Below are 18,405 nucleotides of genomic sequence, written 5' to 3' on the forward strand. Positions count from 1 at the left end.
TCTAGTTTATGGCATTTTTTTTTTTTTTTTTTTTTTTTTCTTTTTTTTTTTTTTTTATTACACTTTAGGGTTTTAGGGTACATGTGCACAATGTGCAGGTTTGTTACATATGTATCCATGTGCCATGTTGATTTCCTGCACCCATTAATTCGTCATTTAGCATTAGGTGTATCTCCTAATGCTGTCCCTCCCCCCTCCCCCCACCCCACAACAGTCCCCGGAGCGTGATGTTCCCCTTCCTGTGTCCATGAGTTCTCATTGTTCAATTCCCACCTATGAGTGAGAACATGCGGTGTTTGGTTTTTTGTCCTTGCGATAGTTTACTGAGAATGATGTTTTCCAGTTTCATCCATGTCCCTACAAAGGACACGAACTCATCATTTTTTATGGCTGCATAGTATTCCATGGTGTATATGTGGTTTATGGCATTTTTTTTATAGCTGCCTGAATGTACTAGGACAGAATGTGTCTTGTTGAAATAATTATTTGCACCCATAACTCTCTGCACCTTTCCACTCCTATACTCATTTCCTGTGATAGTTTTCTTTGCAATCCATACTTATCATTGGTATTTATTTCTTTACTTGTTTATTATCTGTATCTCTTCATAGAACCTGAGTAGAGACGTAGGGTAGGGAAGTTGTTGGCTTTATTCAACAGCATATTGCCAGAACCTGAGAGAGGGCCTGACACATACAGGTTATTCAATAAATATTTCATTGTTCTTTCAGGTGCTAAGCTAATATTTCTTTGATGTCTCAGTGAAGAGATCCTATAAAATTTTATACCATTGCAAGAATCACATAATATAAGTTCTGAGAATACGGTGAAAATGTAATTATAATTTCAAGGGTCCTGTGTGACTTTTTCATGGATTCTCTGAGTGTAGGGATTAAATATTCCTTCTAACTCATTTAGAAGCATAATATTTTCTTAGTCCTTTGCCTACTACAGTTTTTGCCATTCCAACCCAGAGAAATAATTGGACAATAATCATACACATTTATTTTTAACAGGACGGTCTGTCACATCTTAGGTAGTCCTATGTGTGTTGGTCACAGTTTTTTTTTTTTTACTTTTGGATCTTTGTAAATTTAAAATCAAAAGAATTTGACTCTAATAGTGTGTATGTGCATATTATTTCTACTGTTTTTTTTTTTCTCCACAGACTTGGAGTCTGGGTTAGTTTGGATGAACTATATTTCTGAAGCTTTTCCAAACTGCTTGAGTCAACAAGCTAGACATAACTATAAATCTTGGGAGAATTGGCTTTTTTGCACTCCCATATCTGCTAATGGTTGGCAATATCAAAAGAACATTCTTCCTTTCACTGGGCTGGCACTTCCCTTTTCAGTCTTGGCCAGCCCCCAAAAAGTGAAAGCAGATCTACGTTACATAACAAACCTCCTGGAAAAGGTGTTGTTCTCAAACCGAGATAAGAAATTGTTTCATGCTTTTTTCTCTAAATTGGTTTGCTCGTGGGTTCTTGATGGTTTCATGGTCTGCATCTCACCAGCAACATTATTTTCTCCAGCTGATAGACTATGACTGACTTGTCATAGTTTGTGGCATTTCAGAGATTTCTATGGCTTCTCCCCTCATCCCCTCACTCAGAGATAGTGATAACAGAAAAAAGATACCAAGCATGAGTTTTAAATTCAAACTTGCCAAATTCATGAAATACCTACGGATAAAATACGCCAGAACAACTTAGGGGTAAAGAATATGTATAAGTAAAACATATCTGTCAAACTTCAGTTCAAACTTTGAATCATGTTGCTTGCTTTAGTGTTTAGTGTTTTCTCTCATTCAGGATACCTATGCATGAGTTTTTCTCAATCTATTGTGTCCTTCATGGGGTCAGCTATAAAAATCTGGCAAAATAGGCAGTGAACTATTTTAATTCATCCATCTATCCATCCATCCATCCATCCATCCATCCATCCATCCATCCATCCAACAGACATTTATTAAGCACCAACTCAGGGTGACTAATCTTAAGGAGTCCATGTCTAAAGAGTTAGAAAGACACAACATTTCTAATCACAATGCAGAGTCATTAGTCCTACAAAGACTTACTCCCAAGGTGTATTGGGTACGCAGATTTGTAACTCTAACTCTTCCTTATGGAGGCAGAATTGAGGGGATGCTGATATTGGATAAGGCTTTTTGAAACAGGTGGAATTGGAACAGAATTTGGTGGTTTAAAACAGTAGTTTCTCACACCCAGCTAATCATCAGGGATAACCAGATGAGTTTTTCGTGATTCTGGGATGGGAGAAAGGTTGATTCAGGATATTCTAGACCAATAGTATGTAGTGAGTTCCAAAATCTACAGATTTTGGAAACACTGATTTACAGAACACCAGAAAAATCTCTCCTTAAAATTCTCTCTCCTATATTTAAAATCTGCACTCCAATTAGAAAGGCTTCTTTTTTTTAAAGATCCTCAGAACATTTATTCACCTTCAATGAACCAATGATAAAATGTAAATAACCCTACAAGAAATGATGACTTATTAACTTGCATCCATTTTCAAAGTCACTGAGAGCAGCATAGTGGGTGCAGAGGGGCACCATCCTGGAAGCAGAAAGATGCAATAGGCAACATTTTACCATAGTGTTCTTTTCCCTTGAAAAGCTCAGAATTGGTTCTAAATGGTAGTGATCAAGACAATCAACAATAGAGAGAAGAAAGTAAGACTCTGAGAAGAATGAACCCTACAGGATATGGAATTATAGAGAAACTAAAGTGGAAATTACTTTCTTCTATTTTCTCTTTCTCTCCATCTTCTCTGGACTCTCTAATACATGGATTATGCAAAGGCATAACAATTTGCCAGTTAGATTTTCAGTAGCAAATAAAAACATACACTTACACATGAAACACACATGAAGTAGGTTTAGTATACATGAAAATCAAATGTGATAAAACGAACTTTTAAAAGGCTACTGGTTTTAGAGAGCTTAACATTTATGTAATGATTTTAACATTTTTGGTTGCAGGCAAATTTCTCGCATGCTGTACAAACATTTTATTTCGAAGACAAAAACACAACATGGTTACACAAGAGTTTCAATATTTTGGACTGTAAAGATTTTTATTTTTTTTGATTCGTTTTGGTGAGAGGATCAATAGCTAGCACATGAGTGTTTATACACCAGAGTTCAAATCCCTGCTGTACCTCAGGCTTGCTTCAGTTTCACTTACTTGGATAATTCAAAGATACAAAACACTGCTTAAAATCAGGACCATAATAGCAGCTACCCCCTCAGGCAACAGCAGCAGCAGCCAGCAGGCTGGAGCACACTTATAGTCGTGCTGTATATCACAGGGAATTTATAATGCCTGCATAATTCAGTCTCCTCCTTAGTAGAAAATGGTCACAAAATAGATAGGAAGAACATCGCAATTGAAATACCTTACAACACACTAATGTGGGTATCCTAGTGAAGTATAATTATTAAGGCACCATCTATATAACTTCAAAACCTTCAGTGATGGTAACATTTTATTAAGAATTAATAATGAGGGTTTTTTTTTTTTCCTGGAAACAGTTTGGCAGTATATTTTAAGAACTTAAAAAATTTCTATTCCATTGAGCCAATGATTCCCCTTCCAGGAATTTATATTAAGGAAAGCAAGTACCTTCTTTCAGTGTAGTTACTATTCCCATAAACCTGGTGGCCAGCTCCGTTTGGAAATGTGCCAACAAATACCCTGTGGAATGGCCCAAGTGAACTTTTTTCTTGCCTCATCCTTGGCAGTGAACTATTTTCCATATAAACCAGAGGAAACAGCCCAGCTGTGTCAAACTAGAACCCAGCTGCCTTCTTTGCAAACATTTCCCATAGCTAAAAGCTTGCTTTAGGGTTTTCGAAAACACGAGAGAACTCAGTGTCTACCCTTGGAGTCACAGAGTTATAATGCAACACCTGGCACCTGGTTTTATAAGGTAAGCCTGCTCAGGTTCAGTACACATATTCCTTGTTAGACTCAGGTTTCTCAAAATGTGTTTTAGCAGATTTTTAGATCTAAAAGCTGCTCTGGTGTTTTATGCATCTGCGGAGGAGATGTGTCATTTTAGCACCATTTGAAAAATAACGCCTTCTTTGAAGTACTCTGTTTTCTTTGTTCTTTGTAAGTAATATTTATTTTTTCTAATCATGAAGATAATATACATTCACTGAAAAGAATGTAGACAAATACATAAACAGTAAGGAAGAAAAAAAAGTAGCATATTAGGTTGCAATATCTAAAACTGCCCTTTAGTTAAAAACAAATGGATATTGGCAATTTCATATGATTCAATTTAATATAATGCCACCATTTAACAAGAATTATTATTAATAGTTCGATATATTTTACTTTTGTCTTTTTATTGGTATGTTTATATAGATCCTAGAAATTTCCATATGATCCAGTTAGCTCACCAGGGAATTGCTGCTGAAGCCTTGGCTGGAAATAAATAGTGTGCCCTTCTTAACACTATTTATAGTGATCCCTTTTCAACACCGTGCTCAGAAAGGGAGTGAGAAGGTAGTTGGATAGGTATTCAGAATAGGACACTGTGGCTTTCTGCCTTCCTTACGGGAAACATGTCTAAAAAAGGTTACCCACAGCAAGGGTTACTATTTGTTGAACATCTACTGTGAGTAATATACTGAGGGACTAATGACTTATTTGGAGGGGGCGAGTGTGGGTCCGTCTTAGGGCAAAGTTCTACATGTGATAGTTGGTTCGTGTGGTGGTTCTATCAACAAGGCTGCAAATTTTTAATACTCTTTCCACTAAAAATAGGATCTCTCCCCTTCCCCACCTCATATTAAATTGGAGTAGGCTCTTGACTGCTTCATACAGTAGAGTTGTGGAAGAAATAATGCTATTTGACTTCCAAACTGGGAAAACAAAACAAAACAAAACAAAGCAAAAAATATTTGTTTCCAGTACTGTTCTCTGAGAATGCTAACTCTTGGAGCTCTGGCCCACTGTGGTGTCACCACCTTGGGGCTACCATGCTGGAGAGAACATGTGGAGACACCACGTGTGGTCACCACATGGAGAGACTGTGATAACAGAAACAGAGAGAGAGAAAGCCTGGGAAGCACTTCGGCTCATCTACGCCCTGACTGCCTAAGTCATCCCAGTGAGGCCTCAAATATCCTATCTAAATTGCACAAATTGCAGTCTTCTGAGTAAAACAAATAATTGTAATTGTAAAAGCAACCATGTTTGGGCACAGTTTTTAAAAAAATAAAGAAAATTGGAGAACTTATGTTATGTGACTTCACAACTTACCATAAGGATAACTTATCAAATAGACAATGGAACTTATCAAATAGACAATGGAACAAAATAGAGACTCCAGAAATAGATGACAAAACTTCCCATGATGGCCAAGGCCCTGATTACTTATGTTAAAAACAAAAATACCTGATGTTATGGATAAGGAACATACATGAGTAATGTGAGTCAAGACAAAGTATACATACATATTGTGATTGATGGGGCCAGGTAGAGCACACCTGTCTAAAGAGAGCAGCTACCACTGATAATTTCCATCCTAAAAATAGAAAAGTCTAGGCTTGCTAGATCTTAAGACTTGAAATTTTAAATTTTTTTATACCTTACAATCTCCTCAAAATATCTGTGAAATTAGCCTGGCACTAACCCAAATGACACCTTTATAGGAATTAGAAAAACATGAAGACACTTCATCATTACATGTTGGACAATTTTCTTGATATGAAAGTCTACATGGTTTATGAAAGTAAAGAGCGCCTGCAGATTTGTGTGTGTACAAAATCTTCACCATATGCTGAAAGCTCTGCATGGTCTGGATTCAGCTAGAGAGCCACAATCTTGCCGTCTTTGCCTCACGTCTTGGCAAGGCCTTCAGACTATTTTGGCTTTGAAAGACACAAGGAATCCATTTTCACATTACGTTGTTTGTTTTCTTATAAAAGTTGTACATTATCACGCTAATGTGTGGTTTCTCACCTGCCACAAACGAACCATGATTAGATTTACAGAGTAACTGCCTTAGAAAGGCCTCGTCTTGCCTTAGAAAACATTCTGAGAATAGGTTTCATCCAGAAACTTAATGATAAAACCATGATTCATGTTAATATGCTGCTTCCAAAAAATAATTATCATCTATACTTTTTAACGTCCATGTCAGCTTATCTACTTTTCTCAAAAAGAATCCTTATTTTTAAAAAAATATTACAAACAAAGGTTATCATGCAGCCATGTGCCAAGAGATAGTAGAGTCCTATGGTTACATGTGCCAGTTCTCTCTGAAATTGGATTGGATTAAAAGATCACTTGCCATGTGTTCACTCCTAGATCATTAGTCACAGTGGTCTAAGTGCATTCTCTTATAATTCAATATCAAAGAAATTGCTTTTATGGCATTAACTATATTATATTCAAAATTATATAAATTATTGAAATGCTATGCCTACTGCCAAGATATAAGACAGTTCACATGGAAAAAAAGAAGTTGTGTTTTAAATTATTCATTAGAAAAAAAGGCAGTCTCTTGACAGAAATTGTTTTATACTGGGGCTAGCTTTTGGGACTTCTATTTAAATATAAATCACAAAAACTCAAATTTTCAGATATTCTTAATTCTCTTTAACGCCTGGATTTCCAGCAAGAGGATTAAATATTATACATTGCCTTAGATCTACAGTTAGATATGTATTGTATTGAATACATACGTGTGTGTGTGTGTGTATGTGTGTCTTGTAACATCATTATGTGCCTTTGTTTATACTGAGATATGGTAATAATAGGGAAAGCCTAATTATAGGAAGGCTACTCTCAAAAGATCTCTCTCCTACAGATTTATATATTATTAATTTGGTTAGAAAATGTTTATCATTTGCTATGCACTAGGGACTGAGATAGGTGCTATTGATTTAAAATGTAATCGAAGAGTTGTTTTCCAGTAGCTTATATATTATGGAAGAAAATAAACATTAAAATAGATTAAAAATACGATTATATCAAGTTACAAGAGAAACACATACATAAAATATGTATACCTTAAGGAAAATTCACCCAGCTCAAATAAAGATAGAAGGATGGCAATGGCGATACAAAGATATTTTTTGGAATATGTTGTAGCCGTCTAAATAGACAAATGCATTCCAGGTCGAGTTATACATGTATGAAGGCTGGGCAAGAGGAGGACCCATTCGCAGACCCTGTATTCATCCTTGTGGCTGTATTTGAACTATTTAGCTGGTCACACCTAAAATTATTTCCTTTATTCACTTTCAAGACATAAACAAATGTCTCATTTTGTAGATATTTCTGGAGAAGCAAGATGAATGCAAGAACTATTTTATATTGATCCCTGAGTAATTTACAAGATCATAATTACTACACAGTAAGTGCTCAGAATGTGTTTAATGGGAATATTTTTGTCAGTTCTAAATGTTCCTTGTTTGGAGATTAATCTTTAACACACTCATTTAAAAAGTCATTCTCCCTCATATTAATTACTACATTCTGAGGAACAGAAATACTTTGCCACTTCTCCCTTTTGACTTAAAATATTAATATATTGAAAGTGAACTAGTCTCTTGGGTATTACATAAGCAACACTAACATGCTTTAGCTTCTCTCAAGTACTAAGTGTATAACATATTTTCATATCCCAGATAAAAAATATCATGTATTTTTATTTTTGTTTTCTTGATGCTATCAGATTCTGTTTTTAAAAACTTAAAAAATGTGGTTAAGACTGAAAAGTGTATTTCCTTGGGCACTCGTGCTCTGGAGCTACCTCTCCAACCCGCTGAACTTTCTTGTTTTGAACACTTCATCCTCGTCACTTGATAAATCCACCAAAAGTAAGCCAAACCAACCCCTTCTTCTTTCTGAAAGGTGGAAAATCCAAATATGCTACCTGGTAAAAGTAAGCTCTTTTATTCTGCATTTTTGCATACACCTAACTATCATTAAAACCTTTTATTCACAGCTACTACTATAGTGGAAGGATGGAAAAGTATAAACTATATCTAAATATTTGGATTTTAAGGGTTGAGAGGAATAAACATCAAGGATTAGCTATGCCAAAATAACCCAATTCACCTTTTGAATAGGTTAACTACTTACCAAGAAAGAAAATTCTATGAGCATATTGAGTGTATATATAGATTTCAGGAGCCATTTGACAATTGTTGACAGTTTAAGCAATAAAATAGAGTAATGTGGACAAGTTGCTCACATAGCTTGACAGAGACCTAACTGGTTACGCCACTACAACTTGTATTGGTGGTAGATTCACGTTTAATATGGAAGCAGAATGTCAGCAGTGCTCAATAAGAATCTGTATTTGGCTGTTTTGTTTTCTCAATTTTAAGCAACTTGGATGTATCTCTGGGAGACACATTTACTGATAAAACTAGACCAGAGGTCAGGTGTTCAGTTTCAGTCATTACAACGTGCTAGTGACACACAGATGTTATTTTGCCATTAGACGTCAGACAGAATAGTAAAGTGCATACATGCAGTACTACGTGAGGACACTGATGATGGAACCAGGATCGTTTACATAAACATAAAAAATGCAAGGAAGGAGAAGAATATTTGCATTTGCTTGTGGATTTGTTCTCAGTTGATCTAGTAGAAAAAAAACATGGTAGACTTCAGGTGATTATAATAAAGTATCCTAAACAAGAAGTATCCTAACAATAAAAGAAACTATTTTATGAGAATATAAGCTCCCTGTCATCACAAGGTTTCCAGAGACTATGGAAGACCAGCAGGATGAGAAATGGGATTACTACACTGAGTGGATGCTTGAGTCAAATAACACTGTTAGGATTTTTCAACTGTGTGTTCTTTGAGTATTTGCTGCACTACGTAACTTTGCATATGAGGAAGTAAACTCAAGGAAAATGCCATTAAAGGGCCTGGTTATTAGCAACTGAAAAATGAGATCTGAGGGAGGTAAGCGATGAACAAAAAGCATTTGTTGTTCAGGACTGGCAATAGGACTGGTAGACAACTGGGGAAGAGGAGGAGAAAAATAAGAGGGGAGACAACAAAAATGTGGATAAAACGAATAAGCCCATTAGAGGAGAGAAATGGAATTTCGTCTTACATTTCACATATAGCTTTTCCCCTTCTTACAGTATTTTAAAGCAAAACTGTATAAATATAAAGTATGCACTGACAAACAATGTCAATATCGGGTGCACTTGTGGAAAGTAAATGTTGGATTTTCAGGAATTTTGTGAGTTGAATTTTAAGCATATTCATTATTAAAATTAAATAATATTAAAGTTAAAATATACTAAAAGCAAAAATTTTAAAAACTCAAAATGTATCACTTTCTCAATATTTTATTACATTTTACTGTCATGTGTTATCTTGGGTTACTTACAGGTACTGAATCTATATGGTAGACATGGTCTGCTACTGCACATCTCTCCTCAACTTTGTATTTAGTGATATCAATCTGAAAGTGGGCACAGTGGCATTGTTTACAGCATGGAAATTGGCAAATGCTATAAATTATGGCTTTTCTTTTAAAATATTTATCAGCAGTCTACCAACCTTTACCTATACATAAGATACATTTAAAGTTATTCATTTCATAAATACTGTAATATTTCAAAATAATAGAATATTTCATAGTGTTCCCATCACATACTGAGACCATGAAGAGGAATCAAAGGCATGGTCTTGCCCTCAAAAAGTCTAGAATGTAGTTAAGAGAGAAAATGGGAACATTAGTAACTATAAAGTGGAACATCCTAAGAGTCATAAGAAAGATTCAGAGAAAAAGATCATGGTACTTTAGGTGAGAGAATGACTAACTTTAATTGGAAGTAGGTAGAGGAGGGGCAGGTGGAGAGGAGAATCAGAAAAGATTTGATGAGAAGCAATTTGAGCTTGGCTTTGAATAATGGAACAAATTTGGACTTGGGAGGATGAACAGAGAATTGTGAGATCAGCATTTGGAAATAAACAGTTATGTAAACATATAGGACATATTTGCCGATCAGGCAGTTCAGCTTTACAGCTAAACTTGGTAGAAACAAGATTAAAATGGTAGGATGAGAATAAATTATAGAGGACTTTGAGTTAAAACATTGCTAAAATAACGGACACAAACAAACATGTTGTAAACGGCTAGTGGATTCCCTCTGAGGGCCTGAAGTTTCACAGGCCCAAATAAGTTCTTGTTTAATTCTTGGAATGGAAAGAACATTTGATTAATATCTTTGAGGGAGGGAAAAAAGAGACTACTTTTTGCTATTTGAAAACTCCATGGTTGGTTGTATATTGGTTTCTCCCCCTATGATATGAATATCCTATCAAGTGTTTATACCTAAGCAAATTTTTGTGAGTTTGTCTGCATTATAGAAGTCACAGTGTATGCATCCAGATTGATGTGTTAGTATAAATAGATGGAAATATGTTTCTCTGTTGATGAGTAACGTAACAGCCCTTCTCATCCTGTTTTACCAAACAGCTAAACCCACACTTTCTTCCACACTTCCTCTTTTTTTCCCACATTTATCTCCGTATTGTTTTTAATCTCCAGAGATAGGATGACCACCTGCCTTTCCAACATATTGCAAAAACAACAGTGACTATGGTTGATTTTCTCTAGTCAGTTATTTTATTGAAAAATAAAATGCACCAAATGGCAGCAGAGTCACCAGCTGATGAGAAGGATTTTTATGTATATAACATTGTGCTTTTGATAGGGAGTTGGCAATACTGTGCTAGGATTTTAATATCAAACTGTTTCCATCAGGCTGGAAGCTGTAACACTCAAATGGTACCTTCAGGAACTAAACTGTATGCTTGCTACTGTAAGGTACTTTTTGAAAGGGGGCGTTAAACAAAATTTATAGAAGAAAAAGGAACTCTTTTCTTTTGTAGTAGAGAAATATCTTATTTCTTTCTAGGTGTTGCAAGGTGGCTAATGGATTACCAAGTTCATTTTCCTCTTCTTGGCACACAACTAAATTATCATTCCCAGATAAAGTTACTTATGATTGAGTTTTAAGCAATGGAATGTGAGGAGAAGTGATGTGTGCTCTTTCCAGGATTGGCTCACATAAACCTCCCAGGAGTGATCCTCCTTGCTATTTCCTTAGAAATTGGAAATCACATATTGAAGATGGCATAAATGCAAAGTAGAACAGAACTAGTCTCTAGAGAATATGGGCCGCCTGTAGGAACAATTGATCACGATGTTCTTCTTTTTTTTTTTTTTAGAGAGAGTCTCGCTCTGTTGCCCAGGCTGGAGTGCAGTGGCACGATCTTGGCTCACTGCAACCTCCGCCTCCCACGTTCAAGCGATTCTCCTACCTCAGGCTCCTGAGTAGCTGGGACAACAGGCGCCCGCCACCACGCCCAGCTAATTATTATTATTATTATTATTTTTTTTTGGTATTTTTAATAGAGACGGAGGTTTCACAATATTAGCCAGGCTGGTCTTGAACTCCTGACCTTGTGATCCACCCACCTCGGCCTCCCAAAGCACTGGGATTACAGGCATGAGCCACCACGCCCAGCCTGGGATGTTCTATTAGCAGCAAACAAATAACAGACCTACACAGTTTTATAAAGGATATCTGCCAATATTTAAAGAACTAATTTTGATGCTATATAGCCTACTCAAGAGAAGATTCAAGATACAAAATTTCTTAACAAAAATAAAATAAGGAAAATATTGTCAATTCATTTCATGAAACTGACATAATGTGACTTTAAATACAGGCAAGGACTGTACAAGAAAAGCAATTTCACTTATAAACACAGAAAATTTTTAATTGCAACATTGGATGCATCAAATGAATCCAGTGATGTATATAAAAATTTTGCCTAAGCAAGTGTTCTTATCCAAGGAACTAGGAAATTATTTAACAGTTTATAAATTTGATACATCAATACAGATTTAAGGATTGTGTGTATATATATATATATATATATATATATATATAAAATCATGTCAATAGATACAGAAAAAGCATTATATAAAAATACTGTAATTTATAACAAAAAGTTGCAATCTAGGGATAGTTTCTTTCAAAATGTGACTAAAAAGATACAACAAAAGTCACAATGCTCATTATGTGCAATTGTGAAATGTTAGGCATATTTCATTAAAACTGAAAAAGGTAAGGAAGCCCACTTTTTCTATTTCACATTATAGTAGGGTTCCTAATCAGTTCAATATGATTTAGAAATCAGTTAAAAGGATAAATATTAAAAGCAAAGGTGCAAACAAGTCATTGCTAATAGATAACTTGTCTTTGTAGAATATTCAAGAGAAGATACATACTATTGGAACTAATAAGATAATTCAACTGGATTACAGAAAATATGTTAACTCTTCCCCCCTTAAATCTATAAATGTGATACAATTACATTAAATTCCATTTTATTTAGAGAATTAAAAAATTCAACCTATTATTCATATTGAAGAGTAAAGGGCCAAGAGTAGCCAAGAATAATCCTAACGAAGACAAATAAAAGCGAGTAACTTATCCTTTCAAATTCTCAATGCTAATTATAAAACTCCGGGAAAAAATACAGCCTAGAATAAAACTGGCACACACAAAACTCACAGCACTCACAGAACAGACACACACAGGTTTTGAATATGATAGCAGAGTATTACAAATCAGTGTAGAAAGATTCAATCAACGGTGCTAGGCAATTGGCTACTCTATGGGGGAAAAAAAAGCAAGGCAAATGAATTTGGACCTCACGTCATGTACATAAATAAGTTGTGCATAGATTAAAAGTCCAAACATCAAAATGAAAATTTTTAAATATTTTAATAATATAGAATTACCTTATAGCATTGAAGTTGGAAAAAGAGTAAGACGTAAAACACAAGCCAGATGAAAAAGATTGGTAAATGTGACTATCTTAAATGTAAACAGGTAAACTTTGGTATATGTGAGATACCATAAACTGATTTAAATAGAGCCACATTGCAGGAAGCATTCCCAGAGAATTTAAACAAACAAACAAAAGATTAGTATTCTGAATATATCAGTAATTTCAACAAGTCAAAATGTTAAAAAAGGTCTACTAATATAAAAATGGATAAAGAATATAAATGCACAATTTTAGAAAGGGGAAACTGTAATGGCCAATTATTTGAATTACTTGACAAGAAGCGTACCTTCACTTTTAGGCAGAAAAATTTAAATTAAAATGTCACAACTTGAAACTCATAATATTGGTGACACTTAAAAAATAGGTAATACCGCCGGGCGCAGTGGCTCACGCTTGTAATCCCAGCACTTTGGGAGGCCGAGGCGGGCAGATGATGAGGTCAGGAGATCGAGACCATGGTGAAACCCCGTCTCTACTAAAAATACAAAAAAATTAGCCGGGCGTGGTGGCGGGCGCCTGTAGTCCCAGCTACTCGGAGAGGCTGAGGCAGGAGTATGGCGTGAACCCGGGAGGCGGAGCTTGCAGTGAGCCGAGATTGCGCCACTGCACCCCAGCCTGGGCGACAGAGCGAGACTCCGCCTCAAAAAAAAAAAAAAAAAAAAATAGATAATATCAAGTTGATGAAAAAATGAAAAATCATACACTGCTGAAAACAATATAAATCTGCAAATAATTTGAAAACAGCAAATAAAACTGAAGATACACACATATCGCTACAATTTCATTTCTAAGTATTCGAATGCCCTAGAGGAAATACTTAGCAATGAAATTTTTGTAGAGATTTGAAAGTGTGGTCCTGAATCACCTGGGAGCTTTTTACAAATACAGATGCTCCCAGATTAACTAAATAAAAAGCTGCACCTTAACAAGATCTGTAGATAATTGATATCTACATTAAAGTTTGAGAAGCATTGCCCTGGACTAAAGCAGTGGTTCTCAATATTGAATGCACATTAAGACCATCTGAGATGTTCTCAAAATATATCAATTCATGGGCCCTACTCCTGAAAAAACGAATTGCCGTCTATACTCAAGAACTTCCCAGATGATCCATTTCATTGTTTATCCATGGAATCTCCGTACCAGAGAAAATCTCACATATGCACAAGGAAATACATGAAAGATTATATAGTTTCCAAAAGCAAAAATCTGAACAAATCCTAACTGACCATGTGTTTATAAAATGTTAGGTTGTATAATATAATCTTCAACTGCAGACGAAATGAGTTAACTGGGTCCTTGTGTATCAATATCAACTATTCTGAAAAATAAAATGCCGAGTGCAAAAAGCCAGTTGGGAAAGAATTGTGCAGTATGAAATTATGATACCATTTATGAAAATATATGTCAATTCTGTAAATTATTATTTAGAAACTAAAAGTCCAATCCTTTAGGAAGGGAGCAGTGTTTTGTTTAAAATATACTGTGAAATACAGAGCTTCTACAATTTAGACCAGGCTGAACTTTGGGGACCATTTCAAAGGCCTCATTTGGTCCCAGAGAAGTGGTGCATTTCTGGGTGTACATGTAGGTCACAGATAAGTCAACCTTATGGTCATTAAAATCTAGCTTTTGCAGCAATGCTGATGCTAATGTTGCTCTCCTAACTGGATATTAACATAGTTCTATATTCTAATTTTTAACATTCAGCTGACCTGAATTCCCATCCAATCTTCTGCTCTCTCTACCACCACACATATTCATACCATTTTCCTTCCAAGCATACAGAAGCCCTCTCTGTGTACTTTCCACTCCCATCTCAGGAGGCACTACAGAGCCTGGGTCATGTTTCACCCTGTACAAAATGAGTCCTCCTATTTACATACCTGGCCTGGAAGAGTACAAGGTGCGTTTGAGAAAAAGATACTGTTAATGTGCAGCACTATCATCAACTAGGTTTTTCGTGTGTGTAATTTTGGAGGTAGTGATAGACAAAGTCATTTCTCTCTTTAGAAAAAAAAAAATCGAGAAACAGGTTTTGATTTTGTGCATTTTCATCAAATTCAAATAATCTAGAAAAATAGAGTGAGATCAAAAGCTACAAGAAAGGCTCAAGCGAGCTGGATGCGGCATAGCCTGTGGTGACCAAGGTTGTTTGTTTTTTGTCACAGTTAAGAATGACATACAATTAAGTGAAATAATTTTTCAAAGTGAATTCTGCAGCAAAAACTCCATTTTAATTTTACCCATCAGAAAGTTTACAAATGCCTATCATCTACAGGTATTATGCTCCCTTAAGGCAGGAGTCATACTTCTTTACAATCTCTTTAGAGAGCCAGGGGTATAGATGTACAAAAAGACATCACAAAAGAAGTAAGTAAATTGCTTAGTATCAAATAAGGGGACACAAATTCACTTCTGGAGGAGTTGAGAGAAGCAATTTGGCCTAGAGGGCTCAGAAAGACTTTTTTAAAGTTGTAGGTTTTATATAGGGGCCTGATAAAGATTACTAGGGGCTTAACGGTAGGGACTATGGGTTGGTCATTTTTACAGCACATACTTACATAATTGAAACTCATTAAATATTTGCAGATGGTGAGAGACAGGATTTGTATCATTAAAGAGGAGAAGAACTTCAGACAAGCTAGTATTGCTTGCAGAAAGACAGATGGGAATGTCAAAGGAGAGCAGGAAATATTTCTTGAATACTTAATATGTGTGAAACACTGTGCTACATACTTCATATCCATTACCTCATTTAGTAATGTGCCTTGCGGTACCACACAGTCATGCTATGAATTAGGAATTATTAACCTAATTCTAAGAGAAGAAAAATCTGAGACCAAACCGATCATAAGCGGGTCTCAACCCAATACTGTTCTTCCCTAAATCTTGTATTTAGTATATTAAACATGATGCTTGCTCACAAGGATCTAAGCTATTGAGTCATGGTAAGAAGATTCAACATGAAAATATCCAATATGAAATCTAAGGCCACAGAATTTGGAGTTAGGCTGCCTTGAAACTCCGGTGCTTACTATTTGTTTGACATTGAACAAATGACTTAAATTTTATGATCCTCTATTTCCTTCTGTAAAATTTGGATAATTAGAGAAAATACATCATAGTGATTTAGAGGAGAATGTATAAGGTAATAAACATACAGAAATAGAACATTACCTGACATAAAATATGTACTTGATAAATGTATGCTTTATAGAACTAACATTAAATGTTGTTGGATTGAAGAGCTTAAGCAGTCTTCTCTGTTTTCTTTTTTTAAGTTTCAGAATGGTTCTGAATAATGTATACATTTCTCTTAATTTATTCCGTTGTCTTTGTTTCCTTCTAAATAACACTCTCTGAGCACTGACTCCTCTTTTATGGTTAGGTAGACTGCACCATTAACTTAGTCATAAATTTTCTATTTGTGCAGATCATTTTTATCGAATATCTTTAGAAAAAACAGTTTACATTGTTTAACCTGCATCACTGTAGCATCTAGTTGCAGAAGGTACTCAAGCATAAAATCTGTATGTTTTTATCATAGGTATCATTCCTTGCCATTGGAAACGTTTACGAGTCTTTAACACTGGCCAATAGATGGCAGATATTAAAGGACACAAAGAGCCGAATATTTTTAACCCTTCCAGACCGGATACTCTCTCCTCATACAAGACAAATAGAGCACAGCCAGGTGAGAGAACGTGCTTCAGCCAGCCCCCTGAAGCTATGACTAGCTTTTCGAGAGTATCACTGATCCAGACCATTTAGAGAGTAATATCAGACTCGGTGAAGCAGAGAGTCCCTACATTTAGCCTAAAGACAAACAGCAACTGAAAAAATACAGAAAAAGTCTTCAGCAGAAAGTTCACGGTGAATATCCTCTTAACTGAGAAATAAAAGATACAGAGGCTAAATATAAAAAAGTGACTGAAGAGTAAGCAAAGAAAGTATATAAAAAAGAAAGGTGACAGAGCTAAGACATTAGGTGAAAATAAAAATTACAATTGCATGTAATAAAAGAACAGGATAAATAATAACTAGCATTAATTACATCTTCACTATGTACCAAGAACTATTCTAAGTACTTATGCATACTAAAGAATCACATCTTCACAATATTTATGTGAAACATTTTCACTCCTATTTTGCTGATGGGGAGACTAAGGCAAATTCATTAACTTGCTCAGATCACTTAATTGTTAACTAGAGATCTAGGATTCAAACTGAGCTGATATGAGTCTGAAACCTAATATTTTTTTCCTCCAAGGCTATACAGGCAGAAAACAAAAAGAGTAGAGCTTTATAAGAGAAATCTTGGATTGAAGAGGAACATATTGCGTGGAGAAATCTCACAGAGCTGAGTTAGAGTGTTGATACCTTACCCTAATAATCCCTTTAATCCCCTATTTTGTGAGTGTACCTATGAATGCATTCAAAGACTGGGGTGTAAACAGTTTATATAAGTAGCTGAAGGTACTATATTAAGACAGTTATCACTCTGCACTATTAAAATTATATCCTCACTTATCTGCCTTATTAGACTGTGAGCCTTGAGCCTTTTGAGGGTAGGGGAAAAGATCTTGTATTGAATGGTGTGTTCTTTTTTTTTTATTATACTTTAAGTTCTGGGATACATGTGCAGAACGTGCAGGTTTGTTACATAGGTATACACATGCCATGGTGGTTTGCTGCACCCATCAACCCATCATCTACATTAGATAGTTCTACTAATGCTATCCCTCCCCTAGCACTCCACCCTCTGACAGGCCCCAGTGTGTGATATTCACCTCCCCGTGTCCATGTATTCTCATTGTTCAACTTCCACTTATGAGTGAGACCATATGGTGTTTGGTTTTCTGTTCCTGCATTAGTTTGCTGAGAATGATGGTTTCCAGCTTCATCCATGTTCCTGCAAAGGACATGAACTCATTCTTTTTTATGGCTAAATAGTATTCCATGGTGTATACGTGCCACATTTTCTTTATCCAGTCTGTCATTGATGGGCATTTGGGTTGGTTCCAAGTCTTTGCTAGTGTGAACAGTGCCACAGTAAACACAGGTGAGCATGTGTCTTTTTGGTGGAATGATTTATAATCCTTTGGGTATATACTCAGTAATGGGATTGCTGGATCAAATGGTATTTCTGGTTCTAGATCCTTGAGAAATTGCCACACTGCCTTCCACAATGGTTGAAATAACTTACACTCCCACCAACAGTATAAAAGTGTTCCTATTTCTCCACATCCTCTCCAGCATCTGTTGTTTCCTGACCTTTTTTTTTTTTTTTGAGATGGAGTCTCGCTCTGTCACCCAGGCTGGAGTGCAGAGGCACGATCTCGGCTCACTGCAACCTCTGCCTCCTGGGTTCAAGCGATTCTTCTGCCTCAGCCTCCTGAGTAGCTGGGACTACAGGAGCATACCACTATGCCTGGCTGATTTTTTGTATTTTTAGTAGAGACGGGGTTTCACTGTATTAGCCAGAATGGTCTCCATCTCCTGACCTTGTGATC

At 35.8% G+C, this 18,405-nt stretch overlaps 1 protein-coding gene and 1 long non-coding RNA gene across 5 annotated transcripts in view; both read right to left on the reverse strand.

The window, feature by feature from the left end:
• NEGR1 (neuronal growth regulator 1) overlaps positions 1 to 18,405 on the reverse strand; it is a 911,215-nt gene that overhangs the window by 408,860 nt on the left and 483,950 nt on the right. The window lies entirely within an intron of this gene.
• Positions 12,406 to 16,812, reverse strand: LOC134734610 (uncharacterized). Its single transcript, XR_010117748.1, has 2 exons — positions 16,535 to 16,812; positions 12,406 to 12,710 (listed from the first exon to the last, which is right to left on the reverse strand). It is a non-coding gene; the product is annotated as an uncharacterized lncRNA (long non-coding RNA).

Source organism: Symphalangus syndactylus, chromosome 12, assembly GCF_028878055.3.
Source record: "Symphalangus syndactylus isolate Jambi chromosome 12, NHGRI_mSymSyn1-v2.1_pri, whole genome shotgun sequence".
NCBI lineage: Eukaryota > Metazoa > Chordata > Mammalia > Primates > Hylobatidae > Symphalangus > Symphalangus syndactylus.